Below are 23,715 nucleotides of genomic sequence, written 5' to 3' on the forward strand. Positions count from 1 at the left end.
TAACACTGCATAACATGCTTTCCTTTAACATCTAAACACTGCATAAAGTACCTGCCTGCGAGGCAAGTGAATCCGAATCTCGGTTGCTGCCAACCAAATCAGTGTGATTTTTGTCAAGAAAGAAATATAAGTTTACAAAAAACGAGAATAATAAATCTGATTTTCTAAAATCTAATTTGATTTTCATATATTTAAACCAATTTATAACGGTTGAGCTTAGTTACAGATTTAGTTTTCTAATCTTTTAAAAAATTTAAATTTTTAAACCGGTTGAATTTAGTTATGGATTGAACTTCTATATTTGATTTTTTTTGCACCCTTAATTCTGTCTTCAAAAGAGTGGGAGGAGTGCCAAAACAATTTTTTTCCCACGAAGCTTACTTCACAAGCTTACATCTAATTTTTGTTTTATTTTATTAGTTTCTGAGGTCTATTAGGAAGAGACAAAGCATAGAGAAAAAAAGAGGTCAATGTTGTCTTTGATTGGCCCAATTCACATATAGACAAACCTTTCTCTGTATATTTATTGTTTTGGACAAGATAAAGAAAAAGAAAATGAAAGAAATCTCTTAACAAATACTACTTTATTAGGTGTAAAAAACACTGTAAAGAAAATGATAAAGATAAAAAAAGTCTAACAACTTAGGAAGAAGTTTGTACCTTGATAATACTACTTTATTAGGTGTAAAAAACACTGTAAAGAAGAATTATTTGTGCCTTTGATTGAGAATGAATAATGTGTGTGTGGAAGGCATGATGAATTGTGGATGTGAATGTGTGGAATTTATGAATGGTTCAGCGATACACTGAGAGTGTGAAAGATAGGGGTGGTAGAAATATCTTGGAAAAGAGAGGGTGGTAGTGACACTAACAGTGAGCGTGGATGCACCATAGGTCACACACTCTCCTTCTGACTCGGCCTTTGACTAACACCTTTGCTAAATGACTCGTGACCGCACACATTGTATCCGTGAGGCGGGGGCTATCCAACGACCATCCATGGTGTGAAACTGATTAAGTCCCTGAGGTTGAGGGCATTAGAAAAATTGTGATCAACAGTGAGCGTGTCTACGTGAAGTAAGCATACGCGTGTGTGAAATGTTTGTTGGTGCAGTGAGTACATCTGTTTGTGAATTGAAATGAAATATTTGAAAAGTGTTACTTGAGTTTGTCGATGCTTGATTTGAGTTAATACTAGAAAATATGTGGAGTGTGCAAGGTGAGCCTCTATGCTTGTGTGTGTTGGATAATGTATAATACTCACATTTACATTTATTTCTTAGGTGACCAAGACGATCAACATCGGACTCAGTAAAAAGATGGATAAAACTACTATAGGACTTAGAAAGTTATTTTCTTTGAAAACTCTAATGTAATTTAACTAGTCCTGTAGCACTGACTTGATATAAATTGTAATTCATCTTTATTTTGAAACACTTTACCGAACTGTGTATTGGGAATTGTTTGAATAAAAAAAAATTATTTCTCCCATTTTGCGAAGTTTATTTATTTAAAAATTAAGCTAAGGTGTTATAAATCTCCTTTATCACCAACTTCGGCGCCTTAAAAAAGGATAACGAGTGCATTGTTGGCATAGAATTAAGAACGCCATTAATCAAACAATAAGTGAACAATTGTAAACAATTGTGAGAATCCAATTAAAATAAATCATTCTCTAATAATTATGAACAATCCAAGTTATGTTATCTTTAAGAGAATTCAATGAATTTGTGAATACCCAATTTTATTCGGGTCCCCTTCAAAAATAAATTTTAAAATAAAAATTAAATATAATTTTATTTTTTAAGAGGTTAAGCAAATAAAAAAAACTAATTTAAAATTTAAATTCAGATTTTCAATTTTTAAATTTAAAATTAGATTTAGAAATGGTTAAAGTAGTTAGTAGTTTTTTAGGAAAATGGATAAAAAAAAAGAAACTGATTACTGGTCATCGAAAAATAAAGGAGCCTTTATTAGGATCTAAGGTTTTAGAAAATGTCTGTAAATAGGAAGTTTAGGCCTTCAGAAAAGGGAACTTTTAGGTCGACACCTTTTATTTTCTTTACAGAGATATTTTGCGAGCACAGAGAGAATTCAAGAGAGAAAGCTCAGGAAACAAAGAGAAATAGGAGATTTAAGAGAGAGAGAGCTCGAGAAACAGAGAGAAAAAGGAAAGAGCTAAAAAGAAATCAACTAAGAGTTAAAGCATAGTCTTAGAGATCAATTGGAAAGAACATATCTAGAAGGTTGAAGGAAAATCTGACTCAAAAATTCTGAGTTATCACAAATGAGTCAACAAAAATATAATTCACTTCTCTTTATCATTCGGTAAGAACTACTATTTCTTTTTTCTCTTGTTGTTCCTTTTTCTTTTACTCATCATATCTTTATGTGTTTTTTTTTTTGTCTGTATTAAAATTTTTTCCTTTTACAAACCCTAGTTTATCTAACCTAAAATTTTTTCCTTTTCTTATAGACCTACAAAATTTCTAATTTTTCTTTTAACTCTAAAATTTTTCTTTCTGCAAATCCCAATTTTTTTAACATGAAATATTTGTTCGTTTTGTAAAAAAATAATCGTTCTTTTAACCCAAAAAATCATTCCTTTTGTAAAATCCTAAAGAATCTAATTTTTCTCCAACAACCATTTTTTAATGATAAACCCTCTTATTTTTTTTTTTTTTGTAAATCTAAAAACTCTAATGTTCTTTTAATCCTAAAAGCCTTAAATCAAACCCTAAAAAATAAAATCCAAATCCATGAAAATTAATTCTTTTTCTAACTCCGAGTATTACCTTTTTTGCAAACTCTAAAAATAAACTATTTTTTTTAACTCTAAATTATTCTTTTTTGCAAACCCTAAAAATAATATTTGTTTTTCTAACCCAAAATCATTCAATTTTTTGCAAGGTCTAAAACAAACTATTTTTTTCAACCCCAACAATTTTGCAAATTATAAAAATTTAATTTTTTCAAATCTTAAAATATTTTTTTTTCATAAATTCTAAAACCCCTCATTTCTTTGCATATCCTAACCTAAAAAAAGCTCATTTCTAAAATTGAATAAGAGTTATTTACTCATCAGTTTTGTTTGCTCTTGTATTTGTTTATTTGTTCTGTATGTTTCTCGTTTGTTTCTTTTTTACGTGCAAAAATCTCATATTAAAAGGTATATCAATTTTTCTATTTAAAAAATAAGTCTTTTGAATCCACGCAATGACCAAGTAATTTTGATAGAGTGGAGGATTTACCTTCAACGTTGCTTGGATCGTAAGGGTTTATTGAGTAGTCGTGTGCTAATTTAAACCCTGTGCAGGAGTGGATTTATTTAAAAATGATAATAATAAAGAAAAATCAACTTTTTAACAAAAAGAAAGAAAGAAAGAAAATCTTTGAAACTTATTCAAAACATAATTTTTGAAAAAGAACTACGTGGTAGCTTTGATTCTTCCGTTGCATACGGAAGATACGTAGGAGCAGGAACCTGACCCGTCAAGTCCCATTTTTTTTTGTCAGGTTCAAAATATTTTTAAAATTGTTTTAAATTAAGATTAATTTCTAGCACATTTTCTTTATAAAAATTAAAAAACAAATTTTTTTATTTTATTTTAAAAATAGGAAATAAAAAATAAAGTGTTAAGATAAGTTTTTTTTTACTATATATTTCTTTAATAAAAAAATAAAAAAAAAGAATAATATTTTTACAAATAACTCATTCCTTTAATTCAAATAATTTTTATTGTGTTTCCTTATTTTAAAAAATAAAATTAAAATCTCTCAAAAAAATTGTAAAAAATAGAAATAAATCTAAAAATAATAAGAATAACAAATTTGAAAATAGTAAAAAATATTAATTGGTTTCTTTTAGAGTGAAATAAATATTTTTCAAGTTAAAATAAAATTTTGCACAATTAATTAGAAGGTAGCCGTTTTAATCAACGTACGTTGTAAGGTACTAATACCTTACCTTCCTTACACGTAAATGACTTCCGAGCCCAAATCTGGTTTCGAATATTTTTTTTATAAAAAGTTTTTCAACGTTTTCTTTAATAAACTTTGGTGGCGACTCCTTGTCATCACCGTCCCGTCATGACCCCGGTTGCGACAGATGACGACTTTACTAGGATATGTTTGAGAGTCAAGCCTAACCTAACTGATTGTGCAATATTTTTAACTTTTTTATATTTATTTAATTCTCAACTTGTTTGTATATTCCTTTTATTTTATATATTATTTAGTTTATTTTTGTAAATATCTTGTTACTATTATTTCTCTTGCTATATTGTGAATCTTAGGATAGATGACTCTTGTATATATTTCGATATTTATTAGTTTGTGTTAGATGGGTAGTTAATAGGGTAAATACTGCACACACATAACTAACACTTACCTCATACACATTTGGGCTTCATACCCGAGCTTGTGCGAGCCTAGGAGTAGAAGGTGTCTTGACAACTACTATTAAGGGGTTTTATGCCCATTTGGTAGTTGTTAAGCTACCACTTAGATTGTTACTAGTACATTGACTTACTCATATTGAGAGGGCACGTCCCTACTTATAACTAAGTCATGAGCTAGGTCTTTATTATTTAATAGGAGCAATCTGGGAGCCATATAAGACCATAGGAATCTAGATTTATTCATGAAACCATGCACCAACAAAAAGGACATAGTGAACTTCAAAAATTAAAGTCTTGACCATAGAAATGTAGAAAAATCAAAATGAATAAAAATAAAATATGTTTCCTTTACAAAATTTATCGTGTTCTTTCGTTTGTTTAAAATCACATTCATAATTATTCACCCTTATGTTTTGTACAAAAAAATTGATTCATGCATTCGCATATAAAAAAAAATGATTCATACATTCACATAAACAAAAAAAAAAATGATTCATGCATACAAAAATAAAATATTCATGAATTCGTATATACAACAAAAAATATTCATCCATTCACATATACAAAAAAAAAAAAAATTCATTCATTCGCATATAAAAAAAATGATTCATGCATTCGCATAATAAAAAATGATTCATGCATTCACTTGTAAAACAAAAAAATGATCCCTGCATTCATATATTCCAAAAGTAATCAATGCATTCACTTTTTCAAAAATAATTCATGCATTTATCCAAATGTTCATTTTTCAAAATAATGTGTATTCATGTAACATTATAGAAGCATAATAAGTTGCATTTTTCTTATTTCTAATTACTTTTAAAATTTACTTTTAGAGTAAGAATATTTAAAGCTGTTCAATGTTATACTAGCAAATGAGAAATATCAAGATTGTATTTGCTCATTATTGAATTTGATTTAAACAATATGCATAGTCTTCTAATTGAAAGTATATGGTATTCCACATATTACTAGTAAATAGACCTTATCTATTGAGGAGTGAGTACTCCTTTAGAAGTTGAGCCAACAACTTTCTGACTTAAGAGGAAGTATACTTCTAATGTTAGAATTTTGAGAACTTCTTTAAATAAAAAATAAATAAATAAGTCTTTTCACTACCAATTTATATTCTTTTTTTAAAAAGAGAAATAAAAGAAAAAAATTAATTTCAAGTCTTACATTCTTATGTTTCACGTTCCTAATTGAACATGAACAATGAGTTAGAATACCATAATCAAGAGATGAATGGGCATATCAACCAACCGAAGTTAAAAATGACCAGAATTTTAAAGCTATAACGATCTCTAAAGAAAGAAAGTAAATTGGTTCTTCTTAGATATCTTTTCAATGCCTGTTCAACTTTACTTCATTAATTTGAGTTGAGTCTCAAAATAGAATGTCTATACCCCAAGGAAGACATTTTTCTATGTTTGTTTGCCAAATAAAAATTCAACAATTGAGAAACCATCAATCTTCCTTTATTTTTAATTCAAGTTCAAAATAATTTTACAATAATTTTAGCGCTTTACCTAAGGCTTTAGGGTATCCCCATTTTTGGAATTTGAACTAACATGTTTCCTTTTTGTATGAATGTTAAAATACATTTTGAACTTTATTTCCTTACCCATTATCTTTCGTTTTAAGTTCACTATCCATAAATTTTTATCCCATGACATATTTCAAGATCCTTCATTCATCCTCCTTTTTCTATGTCCAAACAATACAACAATGGTAATATTATACCAAGTAACTTTGGATTGCAATTTTTGTATGAATGAGAAAATGCATGTATTTAAAGCTTTATCTTGATATATGAATATCGGTGTAATAAATAGTCACAGAAATTGGATTGCAATTGGGGCAATTATTTTGGGAGAAAGAAAGAGGTTTGAATCAAAGAAGAATAAGTGCAATGGGGTAACTTTGTGTGGAATTAAAATAATTTTCCTTACGAAAGACGACAAAACCTTATTTTTAAAAGTACAAATGGAAACAAGTTTGAAAGTGAAGAATGTGATCATACTCATGAATTAGACCCCACTTAGACATCAAAGGTCGAATACATTATGCCATAAGAATTTTCTGATAAGACTTTACTTTTCCCAGATATGATGGTTGAGATCTCTTCCAAAGGAAAATAAAGAAAAAAAAAATAACAACAAAAAGAAAGAAAGGAAAGGATGGGCAAAAGAAAAAAAGAGAGATTTGATTTGAAAAATACCAAAAAAGAAAAAGAAGGAAAAAGTTGTCCGCTAGGTTGAAAAAGCAAAAGAACAACTTAGGCAAAAGTGAAGAAAAATGACTACCAGGTTTGGAAAAATAAGAAAAAAAAAAGGAAAAAAAGGAAAAAGGTTTCATAAAATAAAAACAAAAAAAATTATTATTGAAAGTGATCATAAATGCAAAAAAAAAAAAAAAGGATATTCGCTAGGTTGAAAACTCAAAAGAGCAACCTAGACAAAAGATAGGGCAAAAGAAAAAAAGAAAAATTTGGTTGATAGATTTGAAAAATACAAAAAAAAAGGGTAGTTACCGGAAGGGATCTTAAATGCGAATGAAAAGCATGATAAAGCTTAAGTTGGATCAATTGATGTGTTGAAATCATTAAACTGGGACAATTGACATGATTTATTTAAATAGGGGCAATTGATAAGTGTAAAACCCTAAATTGGTGTAAATGATGTTCCAAGCTTTTCAAATTGGAGCAATTAATAATTTTGAAATGAAAAGAATGAAATGACATGAATGCAAACTAGGGCAAAAGAGAGCGAATTGAAGTGCATGACTTCAAATTAGGATAATTGATAAGACTTTAAGTTTTATTAACCTATTCCTAAGCTTGTTAATGAGTGGTCACTATTACTGACATGTGCTACTAGCAATTAAAAAAAAAAAAAAACTTCAGTATCATAATAATCATTCATTTTGATTCCATCCACTTTAAACTATATGCATTTCATTCTCACCCACTATACATTACCCTCTTTGCAATGTGTTTCATCTCTCTCTTAAATGAATTGTTGATTTTCTTTGCTTTACCATTAATTCATCTTGCATTTTGAAAAACATATATCGAAGGGAAACATGTGTCCCAAAAAAAAAAAAAAACATTGCAATTATTTTGATTTGTCTTGAGTCATAGGAAGTTCATTGAGTTTTCGATAAAAACAACATGACAAAATAAGCATATCATAATATTAGCAAAAGCTAATATGAAAGCACATTGGCTAAGCATTTAGTCAAAAGTCAAACAAAAAAACCATATGTTCTTACTCATATTTGATTCATAAGGAGCGTGACTTTGTAAGAATGATAGGCTTCAAACCATTTGAAAATAAAAATAACTTATTTTGCATCATTTTTTAACATAATCTTGATTGCTCATATTTTGATTCATTGGGTGCATGACTTTGTAAAGATGATAGGTTTCAAACTATTTCAAAATAAAAACAAGTTGTTAATTCATTTTGCAACCTTTTTTACATATTACATCATCTTGACATCTTACACCATTGACATTATCATGCATCAATTAATTCAGCTAGGATTTTCTTTCATACTGCTTAGATGTTCTTGATCTCTTAGCCATCCATAATTCTAGCTTAATACATCATTGTGCTTGTTGATTTCATGTTGTTCAAGTCCTTGTGCCCACTTCCTATTAAGGAGACCATTTACTCCTAGTTCAAAGATCGTCTAATTGGTTCCATCTCATAACTCTTTTTTTTAACCGTTGAAATGTCTTTGTGTCTACTTCATTCCATAGCACCTTGTGCTCATTATTTCTTAATAGCTCGTGCATTTGCCACACCTCAAGCCTTGCACCTATAATCTCATAGGCCTTTATACATGTTATCTTTCATAGCTTGTCATGCTTTCCTAATCTTATAAGTCTTTGTGTTTGCTGTTGCATCTCATAAGCTCTAGTTGCTACTCACCTCAAAGCCTCATAAGCTTCTTATGCCTATATTTGTTCACCATGAAGGACTATGTGCCTACTCTACTCCATAAGTCCCATCACTATCTTATTTTAAAGGTCCATGAGTCTATCTCTTCTTATAAGCTCTAATGTTAACTAACCTTAAAACTTTGGTGTTTGGTTCTTCTCGTAAGTTCTTATGCATTCTCTATCTCAAACTTCTGTAACTGCATATCTCATAGGTTCCATAGGTGTCCCATTTCACGGCCCCATGTGCCTATCTCATCTTATTAGCTATGATGACAACTAATCTCAAGCCCCTATGTTTGCTTTTTCTCATAGAATTTTGTGCATTCTTTATCTCACAGATTTCTTTACATACCCATCTCATAAATCTATGGGTATCACGTTTCATAGGTTCATGCATTAATCTCATCATATGAGCTCTGATGTCAATTAATCTTAAGCTTTTGTATTTGCTTCTCCTTATAGGTTTTTGTGCTTTCTTTATATCACAGACTTCAATACATACCCATCTCATAGGTCCCAAGCCTATCTCATTTCGCAGGTCCATGTGCCTATCTTATCTTGTTAACTCTGATATTAACTAATCCCAAGCTTCTGTACTTTCTTCTTCTATTAGGTTCTTATGCACTTTTCATCTTATACACTTTTGTACATACCTATTTCATAGATCCCATAACTATCTCACTTCATGGGTCCATGTATCTATCTCATCATGTGAGCTCTGATGTCAACTAATCTCAAGCTTTTGTTCTTACTTCTTCTTATAGGTTCTTGTGCATTCTCCATTTCATAGACTTCTGTACATATCCATGCCATAGGTTCTAAGGCTATCTCATTTCACTGGCCCATGTGCCTTACGAGCTCTGATGTCAACTAATATTAAGCTCATGTACTTGCTTCTTCTCGTAAGTTTTTATGCATTCTTCATCTCGAACACTTCTTCACATATTCATTTCATAGATTATATGAGTATCTCATTTCACGGGCTTATGAGTCTATCTCATTTTATGAGCTTTGATGTCAACTAATTTCAAGCTCTTGTGCTTGTTTCTTTGCATAAATTCTTGTACATTCTTCATCTTGGATAGGTCCCATGTGCCTATCTTATCTTATGAGCTCTTGTACTTGCTTCTTCTTACAATTTTTATACGTTCTTCATCTCACATACTTCTATACCTATCCATTTCATAGGTCTCACGGCTATCTGATTTCACTAACCCATGAGCTTGTCTCATCTCGCATGCTCTAAAGTCAGCTAATCTCAAAGCTTTTATGCTTGCTTTATCTCATAGGTTCTCATTTCTTCTTCATCTTACAGGCTTTTGTACTTACACATTTTATAAGTTTTCATAGTTTCTATTTTGATAAGTACATACGTTCTCTCGTAGGCTGTTTTGCATATACATAGGACTCATGCCTAATTAGGTTTCCGTGCTTATGCACTCCTAAGATTGCACACCTCATAGGTTAACGTGCTTGTTCTAATAATTTTCATACTTAAACCACTTGATATGCCTCACATCTACTCACCTCATAGGCCCTTATTATTATGTCTCATAACATATCGTGCTTTCTTCATAGACATTCATGCTCGCTACAACTCATAAGCTTTCGCACGTACTTACCTCATAGCTTCATGTTTGTTGTATCTCATAAGCCATCATGCCTGCACTTGTTCACCTAAGAGGACCGCATACCTATATCATACCATAGGCTCTGATGTAAAGTCCTTATGTTTGCTTTAATTCATAGGTCTCCGGATCTTCTCCATTTTATAAACTTTATGTTTCTACATAGACCTCATAAGTTCTCATGCTTTCTTAATTTTATAGGTGTCTATGCTCGTGGCATCTGACAAACTCCTACCTATTCATTTATAGGCTTTCATGCTTGTTACTTTCAAAAAATCCATCTCTTGCTTATCGTGCAAGCTTTCGTGCCGACATAGGTTCTATGCTTATTACATTCCTTTGACCTGTATGTTTATGAACACATAAGATTATTGTACCTCATAGGTTAGCATGCTTGTTCTTACAGGCCTCATTCACTTACCAACTAATCCTTCATGTAATTTCATCTCATAGGTTTCTACGTGTTTTCTTAATCTTATAGGTCTCTATGCTCGTGACCTTCGATAGACTTTTACCTACCCACTTTGTAGACTTTCATACTTGTTGCTTTAAAAAATCTATCTCTTGCCTATCGTGCAAGCCTTCGTGCCTATATAGGTTTTATGCTAAGCTCATTGTACCTCATATGTTAGCACGTCTATTCTTACTCGCTTACCAACTAAGCCCTCACACAAGTTTATCTTATAAGTCTCTATGTGCGCTTCATCTCCAAGGTCTTAATATCTATTTTACCTTGTAGGCTTTTGTGTTAGCTTATTTTAAAAGCTGTAGTGCCTATCCATCTTACAAGTACCTGTATTCATACATCCCTAAGGCCTAAGCCAACACATGTGCTTATTCATAAGCCTCGTGTATTTTATGCATCAAAGAATGTTGTGCTTGTTGCATCTCACAAGTCTCATGCTTCACATTTTAGAGGCACTCATACCAATTTTTCTTAAAGGCCTATGTGCTTATTCCATCACTCATGCCTCTTATATCTCATAAACCTTTACTCTTATTATAGTTGGATTCTGCAAGACTTCTCGTCATCTCACATGCCTATGTTCTATTCTCATCTTATACCCTTGCATGTTTGACTCATCTTATGAGCCTCATACATGCCTCATTTTGTAGGCCCTGTGCTCATTCATTTTATACGCTCATATACCTAGCATGCCTCATGGACCATTGTTCTTACTCATTTTTCGAAGTTCTCGTGCATTTCCTTATACCAAAAGTTGAGACTTAAATGGCTTCTTTATTGTTCTACCAAAGTTCAATAGCTAACTGGCATCTTTAATTTTTTTAATAAAGTTTGAAATCTTGTCGACCCTTTTACTTCTTATCAATGTCCGAAATCTGACATTCAGACATAAGATTAGGAATAGGACCGAACCTCCTTCCTCTTCCTGACCTACCATCAAATGAAAGATAGAGCAGGCAAAACAAGTCCTCTCTTCCTCCCTCTTTACTTTCTTGTTAAGGCCCAAAATCTGACTAGCCTCTTTGTACTGATGCAAACGTCCAGAAGTTGACTAGCTGTTATACTTTCCTCCGAAATCAGACTGGTACCTATATATTCTTTCAAAGTCCAGAACCTAACTGGCATCTTTACATTTTCTAAAAGTCCAGAACCTGACTGGCACATTTACTTTAATTGAAAGTCCAGAATCTGACTAACACCTTTACTTTCTCAAAACTCCAGAACCTGACTAGCACCTTTACATTTTCTAAAGTCCATAATCTGACTGACATCTGTACATTTTCTGAAAGTCCATAACCTGACAGGCACATTTACTTTCATTGAAAGTCCAGAATTTGACTAGCACATTTACTTTCTCAAAAGTCCAGAACCTGACTGGCACGTTCACTTTCACCAAAAGTTCAGAACCTAACTGACACCTTTATATTTTTCAAAAGTCCAGAATCTGACTGGCATCTTCACATTTTTCAAAAGTCCAGAATCTGACTGACACTTTTAAAGTTTTCAAAGTCCAGAATCTGACTGGTACCTTTACATTTCTCAAAGTCTAGAATCTGACTGACACTTTTTACAATTTTCACAATATCTAGAACTGACTGGTTCTCCTTTACAAAACCTGGCTCGTATATAATGCTTGTGTTACACAGGACCATAAATAAAATTAATTCACTTCTTTACTTATTTCTTACTATAATAATATGAAAAATTTTATTATTTATATTATTTAATAAAAAATAATTAAAAAGAGGAAACTATGAATACCCAATTTTATCCGGGTCTCCTTCAAAAATAAATTTTAAAATAAATTAAATATAATTTTATTTTTTAAGAGATGAAGAAAATAAAAAAAATTAATTTAAAATTTAAATTCAAATTTTCAATTTTTAAATTTAAAATTAGATTCAGAAATGGTCAAAGTAGTTAATAGTTTTTTAGGAAAATAGATAAAAAAAAAAAACTGATTACTGGTCATGAAAAAATAAAGGAGCTTTTATTAGGATCTAAGGTTTTAGAAAATGTCTATAAATAGGAAGCTTAGGTCTTCAGAGAGGGGGACTTTTAGGTGGACACCATTTATTTTCTTTACGGAGATACTTTGCAAGCACAGAGAGAAAGCTCATGAAACGAAAAGAAATAGGAGATTCAAGAGAGAGAGAGCTCGAGAAATAGAGAGAAAAAGGAAAGAGCTAAAAATAAATCAACTGAGAGTTACAACATAGTCTTAGAGATCAATTGGAAAGAACATATCTAGAAGGTTGAAAGAAAAGTCGATTCAAAAACTCTGAGTCATTACAAATGAGTCAACAAAAATATAGTCCATTTCTTTTTATCATTCAGTAAGAACTACTATTTCCTTTTTATCTTATTGTTCCTTTTTCTTTTACTCATCATATCTTTATGTGTTTTTTCTTTTGTCTGTATTAAATTTTTTTCCTTTTACAAATCCTAGTTTATCTAACCTAAAAACTTTTCTTTTTCTTATAGCCCTACAAAATTTCTAATTTTCCTTTTAACTCTAAAATTTTTCTTTCTACAAATCCTAATTTTTTTAACATGAAATATTTGTTCGTTTTGTACAAAAAAAAAACTTTTTTTTAACTCAAAAAATCATTCCTTTTGCAAAATCCTAAAGAATCTAATTTTTCTCCAACAACCCTTTTTTAATGATAAACCCTCTTTTTTTTTTTTGTCAACCTAAAAACCCTAATGTTCTTTTAACCCTAAAAGCCTTACATCAAACCCTAACAAATAAAATTCAAATCCATGGAAATTAATTCTTTTTCTAACTCCGAGTATTACCTTTTTTGCAAACTCTAAAAATAAACTATTTTTTTCTAACTCTAAATTATTCTTTTTTGCAAACCCTAAAAATAATATTTGTTTTTCTAACCCAAAATCATTCAATTTTTTGCAAGGTCTAAAACAAACTATTTTTTTCAACCTTAACAATTTTGCAAATTATAAAAATTTAATTTTTTCAAATCTTAAAAATTCTTTCTTTTCATAAATTCTAAAACCCCTAATTTCTTTGCATATCCTAACCTAAAAAAAAATTATTTCCTAAATTGAATAAGAGTTATTTACTCATCATTTTTGTTTGCTCTTGTATTTGTTTATTTGTTCTGTATGTCTCTCGTTTGTTTCTTTTTTGCGTGCAAAAATCTCATATTGAAAGGTATATCAATTTTTCATTATTTAAAAAATGAGTCTTTTGAATCCACGCAATGACCAACACATTTCCAATACTGATCGTCTTGATTACCTTAAAAATGAATATAAGGTTGAGTACTCTACACTACCAAAACATATAATTAAGCATAGAGTCTCATCTCCAACACATTTCTAATACATTAAACAAATACAAGTACATGCAACATTATCACATCCATAAGCACAATTTATGAACCCATGCATACGCACGCCAGCTACACTTACAATTCATAAAACAGAGCATGGACATTTACAAGCATTCCATGAGCTAGCAATACAAGTCTAGCTCCCATTCCTTCATTTCAAAACCCTACACACAAGTAAACTGCAAAAGAGAAAAAAGAGACATGAAACAAGGTGATGCACAAGAAATTGGAAAAAGAACTGAGGAGAGTGGGAATTACAAAATTAAAATGAAAAAAAAATGGGAATATAGTTTTTATTTTGATTGAATTACCAGAGGAGTATTGATGATTGTTGAGACATGAGAATGATAAGATGATATAAATAAAGATCCTCTAAAACAAGAGAGAGGACAAAATGATTACCTTTTAAGGGGAGGACCTGTTTACAAATATTTAAGTTAAAAGGATCAAAATTAATGAAAAATGTTGAATAATGACTTTTTATTTTGTTTTATTTATTTATTATTTTTAAAAATATTGATTTTCTTTTTTAAAGTAAAAAAAAAATTATTTGTTAACATAAGATTTTCATTTTTTTTCTTAAAAATAATTTTTTAGAATTGTTTTAAAATATAATTTTTAAATTTAAAAAGCAAAATAGAAACAAACAAGCCTATATATATATATATATATATATATATATATAAAGGGAATATGTGAAAAATAAAATTCGAAAGAGAATTCATTTTCCTTCTTCTCGTTTGCATATTACATGAAATTTTACATTCATCTTCTAGGACTTGCCCTACTTCTTAATTGAACATGCATTGTACAATTTTCTATCTAGATAATTGAGACCTTCTTTGCACACACCTACCCACCCTAACACACCATTGCACCTAATTTCTCTTGTTCCACATTTCTTTCTTTTGCCAAACTTAGACTGCACACATATTTTCCCTAGCTCAAGAAACTTATTTCTTTTGAGTTGCATCAAGCGTGTATACAAGAAACTATGTTTGGGTGCTGCTCATGACTATAGTTGCTTGAGGACAAGCAAACTTTTAAGTTTGGGGTGGTGGACATCATACATGTCAATAATACATGTCAAAAATAAAAAAGAAGAACAAAATCCTCGTATTGGAGGAAAAGAATGATTGCCAAATTTCAATAAATCAAAATGAATGAATGAAAAAGAGAAAAAAAAAAGAATACATATAAAGCAAGGCATTTTGAATTTAAAAAGAACTGCACATAAGGCAAGTTGATGAACAATACATGGTGAAAGAATGCTTGAACCTCTCAAGTTACATCATTTGATGCATTCCATTTTCTTTTCTTGAAAACCCACTTAAGCTTTTGTCCCTCCATGATTGAAGTGAACCTAACCTAGCCCCATTTGTGACCAACGAAGTCCTCAAGATAGGTGGTTCATTGTATCTAGGCAAAAGAGATTAAGAATATGGGCAATCCTATGGTAGGGTGAGGCAAAATGCATGAATTGAGGGAAAACACTTAGTCCAAAATGTTATTAAGTGAAGAGTGAAACATCATCTTGTGAGCTAGATAATTTCTTTGGATTATGTGAGTTACATGAAACCTTGTTGAATTTTTATTTCAGTTTAGTGAGACTTTGCATGAAATATTTGACAAGAGTGTGATTTCTCTGTTGAATGAGTCCATGATTGTGGAAATTTTGGAAGAAGTGCCAATTAGATGTCTAAAATTGGAATGAAAAATTTTGAGAAAAATTTGTGGATAAATCCAGTCCTTATTGATCAAGTTCCTTGAATTTTGATTTGCTTAAGGACAAACAGAGTTTAAGTTTGGGGTTGTGATGAATTCACATTTTATTGTATTTTTACTTATGTTTTTGATGTTCCATAATAGAAAAAGTAGACTTAGAGAGTGTAAATAACATAAAAATCTTATTTAGGTCAAATATCATAGGTTTCTTAATTTTTTATTAATTTATACTAATTTACATAGATATAGGTTGCAATTTTGATCATTTGAATAATTGTGCAGGAATTTCTAGATTTATTCTATGGATTTTTGGCCTTGGAAAAATTTGAGGTGAAAGTGATCACTTTCAGACGTGATAGTGACCACTACAACAAGCTAGATTCATAGGGCAGACCAAAGTGACTATTTTCGCAATAGTGGACACTACAGAGAGCTTAGAACGAAATAGGCTTGCGCGAGTCTACTATCATAAACGATAATAAACACTACAGCGAGTGCAAAACTAATGCAGACCTGTGCGTGACCACTTTCAAAAACAATAGTTACTACGCGCAGCGCGCTTTGGGACTATCACTTACAATAGTGACTATTACAGAAAGGATGGGCAAATTTGGGAGCTGCACGTAGCTATTATCATTTACGATAGTAGCTACTATAGAGGATGTCCACTTCATTATAAATAGATTTTTAGAAATTAGGGTTAAAAGACTTTTTACACTTTACATTTTTTACCAAATTAGGATATTTATCAGAACTTAGGTCAGTCTTGGGTACATCCAAAGGTCCAACCTAGGGTTGGATTTCCATTTCTTTTTTACTTTGCTTTGATTTTTGCATTGATGTTATTGAATTCTCTTCATTTTCACTTTGTAGTTGTGAGACCCATCCTTATGGAAGGCTGAACCCTTTTATAATCCCTAGTAAGTTCGCTCAAATTCTTAAATTCCTAGGTTTTGAATGTTAATACAAATCTTTTTCTTTCATGAATTTCTTCTTCTCAATCTCTTGAATTGAATTAATTGTTGAATGAGGCAGATATTGCGTTATTAACCCTAATTCGTTTTAATAAGACTCTAAACTTAGCTTACTTAATTCTGGGTTTACTTCTAAGGCTGCTTAATCTTGAGAAAAAGGATTGGAGCCCATTAAAATTGCTTAATTTCGTATGAGACATTAAGGTTAATTTTCGCTTGTTAAATCAACCTAATTCTGAAGAAGAGAAAGAGTATTAAATTTTGAGAGGAATGAGGATAAAATCATGTGAATGAATTAAGGTTACTACACTTTATTGATTGAGTTTTATAATTTTAACTTCTGCATCTCTTTACTGAACTTGGAATCAACAACTCCCCCTCATTTTTGTTCTTTTAATTATTTTCTTAGTAATGTTTTCATGATGTTTGATGGGTGTTTTCAATCAATGTCTATGGAGACAACCCAGGCTTGCATCCTAAATTGTATTAATTTTTCTACATACTTTGATGAGAATTAGCGACAAATCTTTATGTAAATCAAATTGTTCATCACTGATGAGGACGACTTGTGGTGAATTGTATATTAAAACGTGTGATAAGTGTTGCAAATGAGTCAATGGATGAGGGAGGTAACTTAGTAAACCATTTCAAGGAAATAGATAGGGACAAATTTCATGTTGCTGTTACAATAAATGAGGTGAAGTCTACCCTTTTTTCTATAGGAAACTTTAAGTCCTCTGGCCTTGATGGTCTGCATGCCCTATTTTTTAAAAATAAGTGGAATTTCCTTTCACCCTTTATCTTTAAATTTGTGTTAAATGTTTTTAATAATCCAGATTCTGTGGTTGATGTGAATGATACTGCTATAACTCTAATCCCCAAGTCAGCTAATCATGAGTATGTTAATAATTTTGACCCATTTTTCTTTGTAATGTTAGCTATAAAATCATTACCAATCTTATAGCAAACAGGCTTAAAGACTCTTTACTTATCTTAATTTCTGCTACTCAAACTAGTTTTGTTCCTGGGAGGTAGGGAATTGATAATTCCCTTATACTCCAAGAGCTTGTCCATTCATTTCAAAAACTTAAAAATAAATCTGCCTTCATGATTATTAAGTTAGATTTAGAGAAAGCATATAACAAACTCAGATGGAATTTCATTTTGGACACCCTTCTCAAGGCTGGCTTGAACCCTAGTTTATCTAATTTGATCTATAAATGTATTTCTTATACTCAAATGTAATTGAACTGGAATAATAAGCAAACCAAGCCTTTTAGTCCCTCTAGGGGGATCAGACAGAGTGACCCCCTATCTCCCTATATTTTTGTTCTTTGTTTGGAAAGACTTGCTCACTTAATTCATGATAGAGTCCTTGACAAAGAATGGACTCCCTTTTCTTTTAGTTGTTCTGGGCCTACGCTTTCTCATCTTTTCCTTGTTGATGACATTGTTTTGGTGGCTAAATCTGACATGCATCATGCTAGGATTATTAAGGATACCTTGTCTACTTTCTGCTCTGCCTCAGGTCAGGTCTTACGATTAATTTTAATAAGTCCTCAATTTTCTTTTCTAATAATACTGACCTTGTTCTCTCTCAGTCTATTTGTAATCTCCTTAACATTAATAATTCTGACCAGTTTGGTAAATATTTGGATATCCCTGTCAGTTATCTTAAACCTAATAAAAAAGATTTCATTCATATTATTGATAACCTTAAGAAAAAATTTGGCCTTTGGAAGTTAAATTCTCTATCTATGGCTAGCAGGGTCACTCTTGCCCAGTCCTACCTAATGAGTATTCCAGCTTGCACAATGCAATCTTTAATCTTCCCTATTTCAGTTTGTGATGAGATTAATAAGATATAGAGACTTTATTTGGGGATTTGTTGGGTCACCTAATAGGTTGGTAGAAAATTTGTAAACTTAAAAATGAAGGGGGTTTGAGATTTAAGGACATTAGAACTCTCAATAAGGCTTACTTTTTGAAACTTTGTTGGAGATTAATTAATTCTCCTAATGACCTTTGGGCAGAGGTGATTAATAATAAATATAGATTTGTGCTTGGTAAAAATCCTAGTATAAGGGACCCTAGAAAGGTGTCCCATCTTTGGAAAGGCATGGTTTCTATTTGGCCTATCTTTTCTCAGGTCTTGGGATGGATTGTGGGGGATGACTCTACCATAAAATTTTGGACTGATAATTAGCTTACCAATCACAAGTCTCTATCCAACTATTCTAATGCCCCTATTTTGAACCCAGATTTAGAGACCCCAGAGCCCTTTTCACTACTCAAGGGGATTGGCAGTGGAACAAGATTAGAACTTTGCTCCCCTCCCAAGTTTGTTCTCTAATTAGTAATATGAATCCCCCTTCTCAATCTAAGGGTTAAGACCTATTTTTTTGGAGCATAATTGATAATGGTAATTTCTCTCTAAAATTTTCTTATTCCTTCTTAAGTAATGCCCTGTGAATTGGAAGGGTCCTCCCAAAATTATTATGTTCCTCTGGAAAATAGGTCATGGTAAGTTTCTTACTAATTTAGAAAGATTCAGGCAAGGTATGTCTAACTCCCCTTTTTGCCCAAAGTGTGGTGATGATTATGAATCAATCATCCATATTCTTCAAGATTATTTTTTCGCAAGACAGGTTTGGGATCACTTTATTTTTCTAGACATAAAGCTGTTTTCTTTAGTAGTAATCTACATATTGGGTTAGTAGCAACCTTTCTAACTAGTGTCACATTATTTTTCCTACCTGACCTAGAATTTTTGGTTTTGTAATCTAGTATATGTAGCTTGATAGGAATTCTTTTATTTTCCAGCAATCTTATATTCTACCTGATAATCTAGTCCATAAGATTTTTCATGATTTGTGTTATTTTAATTCTGTTTTGATGAAGCAATAGAGTCGTGTCAAGTGGATTCCTCCCAGTTCTGGTCACCTCAAGCTTAATGTGGATGGTTCAGTTCCTTCTCATAATAAAGCTGTTGGATTTGGTGGTGTCATAAGGGATAGTCAAGGCAAATTTGTTGCTGGTTTCCATGGATGCACATCTCCCTGTTCTCCTCTTGGTGCTGAACTATGGGCCTTATTCTGGGAGATCAAATTGGTTGTCCAAAAGCATATTCAATGTATTTGGATTGAAGGAAACTCCAATAAAGCTTTATCTCTTATTTTGAATCTCCAATCTTGCCACCATCCTTTTGCTATTTTACTGCATAATATTAGAGTCCTTTTGAAATAAATTTTGTTTGTTAGGTTTAGTCACATTTATAGAGAACCTAATCATTGTGCCGATTAGCTTGCTAAACTTGGTTTGATGACTGTATTTCTTTAGTTTATTTTGATAATCCCTCCACCTCTCTATTTTCCATTCTCTACGTTGATACCTATGGCAATGGATATTTCATATGTAACTCTAGATTTTTATTTTGGGTGTTTAGCCCCTCCTTTTAGAAATTTTTTTTTATAAAATTTCATATTTTTAAAATTTTATTAAAATTATTTGATAACCTAATAAAAGTATTCATGATAAAATTTAAAAATAAATTACTACAAAAAATAATTAAATAATAAATTAAAAAACTTAAAATAGTAATGCTAATGCATCAATAAATTCTTATTTTCTAAAATTAAATTAAACTAACAATAAAAAAATACAATTAAAAAACTTAAAATAGTAACACTGATGCGTCAATAAATTATTATTTTTTTAAATTAAATTAAACTAACAATAAAAGAATACAATAAAAAATATGTTATGAAACATTGTTTGGTATAAATATTTTTAGGTTAAGCAGTTTCGTCCTTTTGAACACAACCCCTCGGTCTTGGCGTCTCTCCTTCTTCCCTCCGCCATCATCCATCATCACTTTTCAAAGATCGAAGATGTCAACCAGGGTGGAACAATCAGAAAACCAGAAAGCTGTCCCTGCAACATGACCCTCTACCTATCGGGCAACCTAAGGTTCAAAGATATCTTCTTTTTTATATTCTTACTCACCCCATTTAGTTTTTTTCCCTTTATATACCTTTTTCGCATTTCAATTCACACCCATTATCTTTTAGGGCAAAAATCCCCTTTTGTGTTTTCTGTTGATACCCTAATGCTTAATCACAATGTCAGGCATCGTGTATAGCCTCCACAGATGTTAAAAAGCTTAAAGGAATCAGAAAAGCTGAAGTTGACAAGATTATCTAAGCAGATATTATTCACCTTGTCTTAAATTTCTATAAGAATATATTAATATTTGATAAAATAATACCAATATTAGTATATTCGAATACTAGTCTTTTTTCTTTGGAAATAATTTAATTTTTTTTAGAAAAAACATTTCTATTTAGAATATATTTCATATTTATTATTCTGTAAATATTCATTAATATAATAATCATTAATAGAATAATAATTCTCAAATGTTCATTCAAATAGACTAATAATTAATACTAAGCCAGTATATTTTTCACATTCATAAGAGTCGTTTATTTTTCTGCTTTACGAATATGATATTTTTTGGGCATTTCTAATAATATTAAACTTTATTCCTATTTTTGCATTTCTAATTTCTGGAATTTTAGCTCCGATTAGCAAAAGACCAGAGAAACTTTGAGAATATATTACCCTTGGCTATTTCTTTTGATTGTTATGAAGGTCTTCTGATGTTTGCTTTCTTTTATTTATTGACAGCCTCTAAGCTTGTCCCTATGGATTTTATTAGTGGTAGTGAACTCCAGCCAAGCGCAATGCACCCATTCAGATAACTACAGGATCAAGAGAGCTTGACAAGATATTGGAAGTTCAGAATCAGAAACAATAACACCTTGTTTAATGTCTGTGTGGAATTCACTGTTAAAGTGTCTTAAACTTGATACTGCTGTTTATGCCAGGTGGAATTGAGACAGGTTCTATCACTGAGTTACATGGTGAATTTGAAACTGGGAAGACTCAATTGTGTCTCACCTTATGCGTGACTTGCCAGGTAAATGGTTTCTTTACGGCAGTCAGAATACATTCATGTCTCACCTTATGTTTGGCATGAAATTTGAGTTTGTGAAGCTTTTGGTTCGTACATACTGTGTTATACCTTTGCCTAATGTTTCAATTTATTGTTGATGTTGTAGTTGCCACTAGACAAAGGAGGTGCTAAGGGGAAAGTTATGTACATAGATACAGGGGGCTCATTTAGGCCTCAACGACTCTCACAGATAGAAGATAGGTATAATGATTCTTGATATTAAGACTTTGCTTGCATGTGTCTTTGATATGTTGGTATGTCCATTCAATATTTATGTTTCTTTTTCCTACAGGTTTGGATCGGATGGGTCTGATGTAAAGGGAAATGTCACTTATGTTAGAGTGAATAACACTGATCAGCAATCACGGTTTCTGCTGCAAGCAGCTTCAAAGATGGTGGAAACAAGGTGTGACTTTTGATGGTTCCCTTTGCTCAGTTTTGTTTAGATATGCCGAAATCAACATAATATGCCTTTTAAATATGCATAATGATACACAAGTGCATTATGCTCATCTTGATTTATCATAGGCTAGCATTATTACCGGATGAAGTGGCTGTTTTATTCCTTTGTGGTTTTTTTTTTTTCTTGGGCCCAGACCCTGACTTGTTAGATTTCCTTAAATAGTGATATTTGATTCTGCAAGTGAGAAAGCTCTTTTTGTTTGGGTGGCAAAACATGCTCTTGAGGCTTAAATTTTGATTGATATACACAGGTTTGGTCTACTGATAGTAGACAGTGCTACTGCCCACTATAGAACAGATTTCCATGGAAGGGAAGAGCTTTCAGACAGGCAAATGCATCTAGGCAAATTTCTGAGGAACCTTCAGAAATTAGCATACGAGGTAAAACTCATTGTTGGGCTGGCAGTGCACCTAACCTTCTCGGTCAAACTAATTCAAGATTCTGGCCTAGGATATTAAATTACAGAACATAGTAGTTTGGAACTAATAATTTTTTCTGATTCTTTAATTGTAGTTTGGTGTGGCTGTGGTAATAACAAATGAAGTAGTTTCACAAGTAGACGGTGGTGAACCTAAGCCTATTGGAGGCAAAATTGTGGCTCATGCTGTCACAACAAGGTCAAATTTGAACTGCAGAATATGAAATGTCTCTTTTTTCTTTCTTCTTAAAGTTTGACCCTTAACTAATTCCTTGATGCTCTCATGAAAGGAAGTGGGGAAGAGCGAATATGTAAAGTGATAAGTTCTCCGTGTTTGGCCAAAGCTGAGGCAAGATTTCAGATTTGTGCTGAAGGAATTGTAGACGTTAAAGAATGATATAATGAAATTTACTTTTTTACCTTTGCTTGTGTCTTTTTGTGATATACATCCTTAGTTTTAGAGTTTCTTGAACTTCTCTTGAATGATGGATATTCTTCTCAAGATCTATTTCTCTTGCCAAATATTTTTCAAGCATTTGCAGAATATATCTTTGTTGCTCAACTGTTTGAAAGTGTTAGCCCGGCATTTACATTCAAAAATTTATCATCCTCTTTGATGATTTCACCTGCTTCACAGTTATCTGTTGTCATCGAAAATGCACCAACAAGATAAAAAGAAACCTTTATTAAAAAAAATGCAGACTTATTCACATTAATTTATTCTTAACCGTTCAATGTCCTCCACAGAACTTACTTTGATTCTTTCTTTCATTCTATTTTCAATTTTATAATAGAAGTAATCCTAAAGAAAAGTTCTGACTGCTTTTATAGGATCAATTTCACATGGAAATGGAAGAGAAACTCCAGATAATTTAGGACAGAAATAAAAGAATGTCCTTTTTAACATAACTTCATGAAAACATAAAATTTGTAAAGAAATGTGTTAGAAACACATAATATTATGAAAATATTCAATATTATCTACTTCGTATCTCAGAATATTTACTTTCTAGGTCAGTTTTCTATTTCTTCAATATATCTTAAGATTGATTACCATCTTTTCGTATTTCATGATTTGTTTCTACTTATTTAGGATCATGATTAGTATAAACAAGGGTTAGTGGTCTAACCTTTCATGAACATATCATCAAGTCAATATCAATTTCGTAGTATTTTATAACTATTCTTTCTATTATTTTTCTCTACACCTAACTAATTCCTTGATGACAGCCTCAATATATCTTCAGATTGATTACCATATTTCCGTATTTCATGATTTGTTTATACTTATTTAGGATCATGAGTAGTATAAACAAGGG

The 23,715-nt window shown here is 31.3% G+C and overlaps 1 pseudogene; it reads left to right on the forward strand.

Annotated features, from left to right (window-relative positions):
• The first annotated feature begins 17,114 nt into the window (after nt 1-17,114).
• Nucleotides 17,115-22,793, forward strand: LOC113867709 (annotated as a pseudogene).
• The last annotated feature ends 922 nt before the right edge of the window (nt 22,794-23,715 follow it).

Source organism: Abrus precatorius, unplaced genomic scaffold, assembly GCF_003935025.1.
Source record: "Abrus precatorius isolate BTA unplaced genomic scaffold, Abrus_2018 Scaffold5, whole genome shotgun sequence".
NCBI lineage: Eukaryota > Viridiplantae > Streptophyta > Magnoliopsida > Fabales > Fabaceae > Abrus > Abrus precatorius.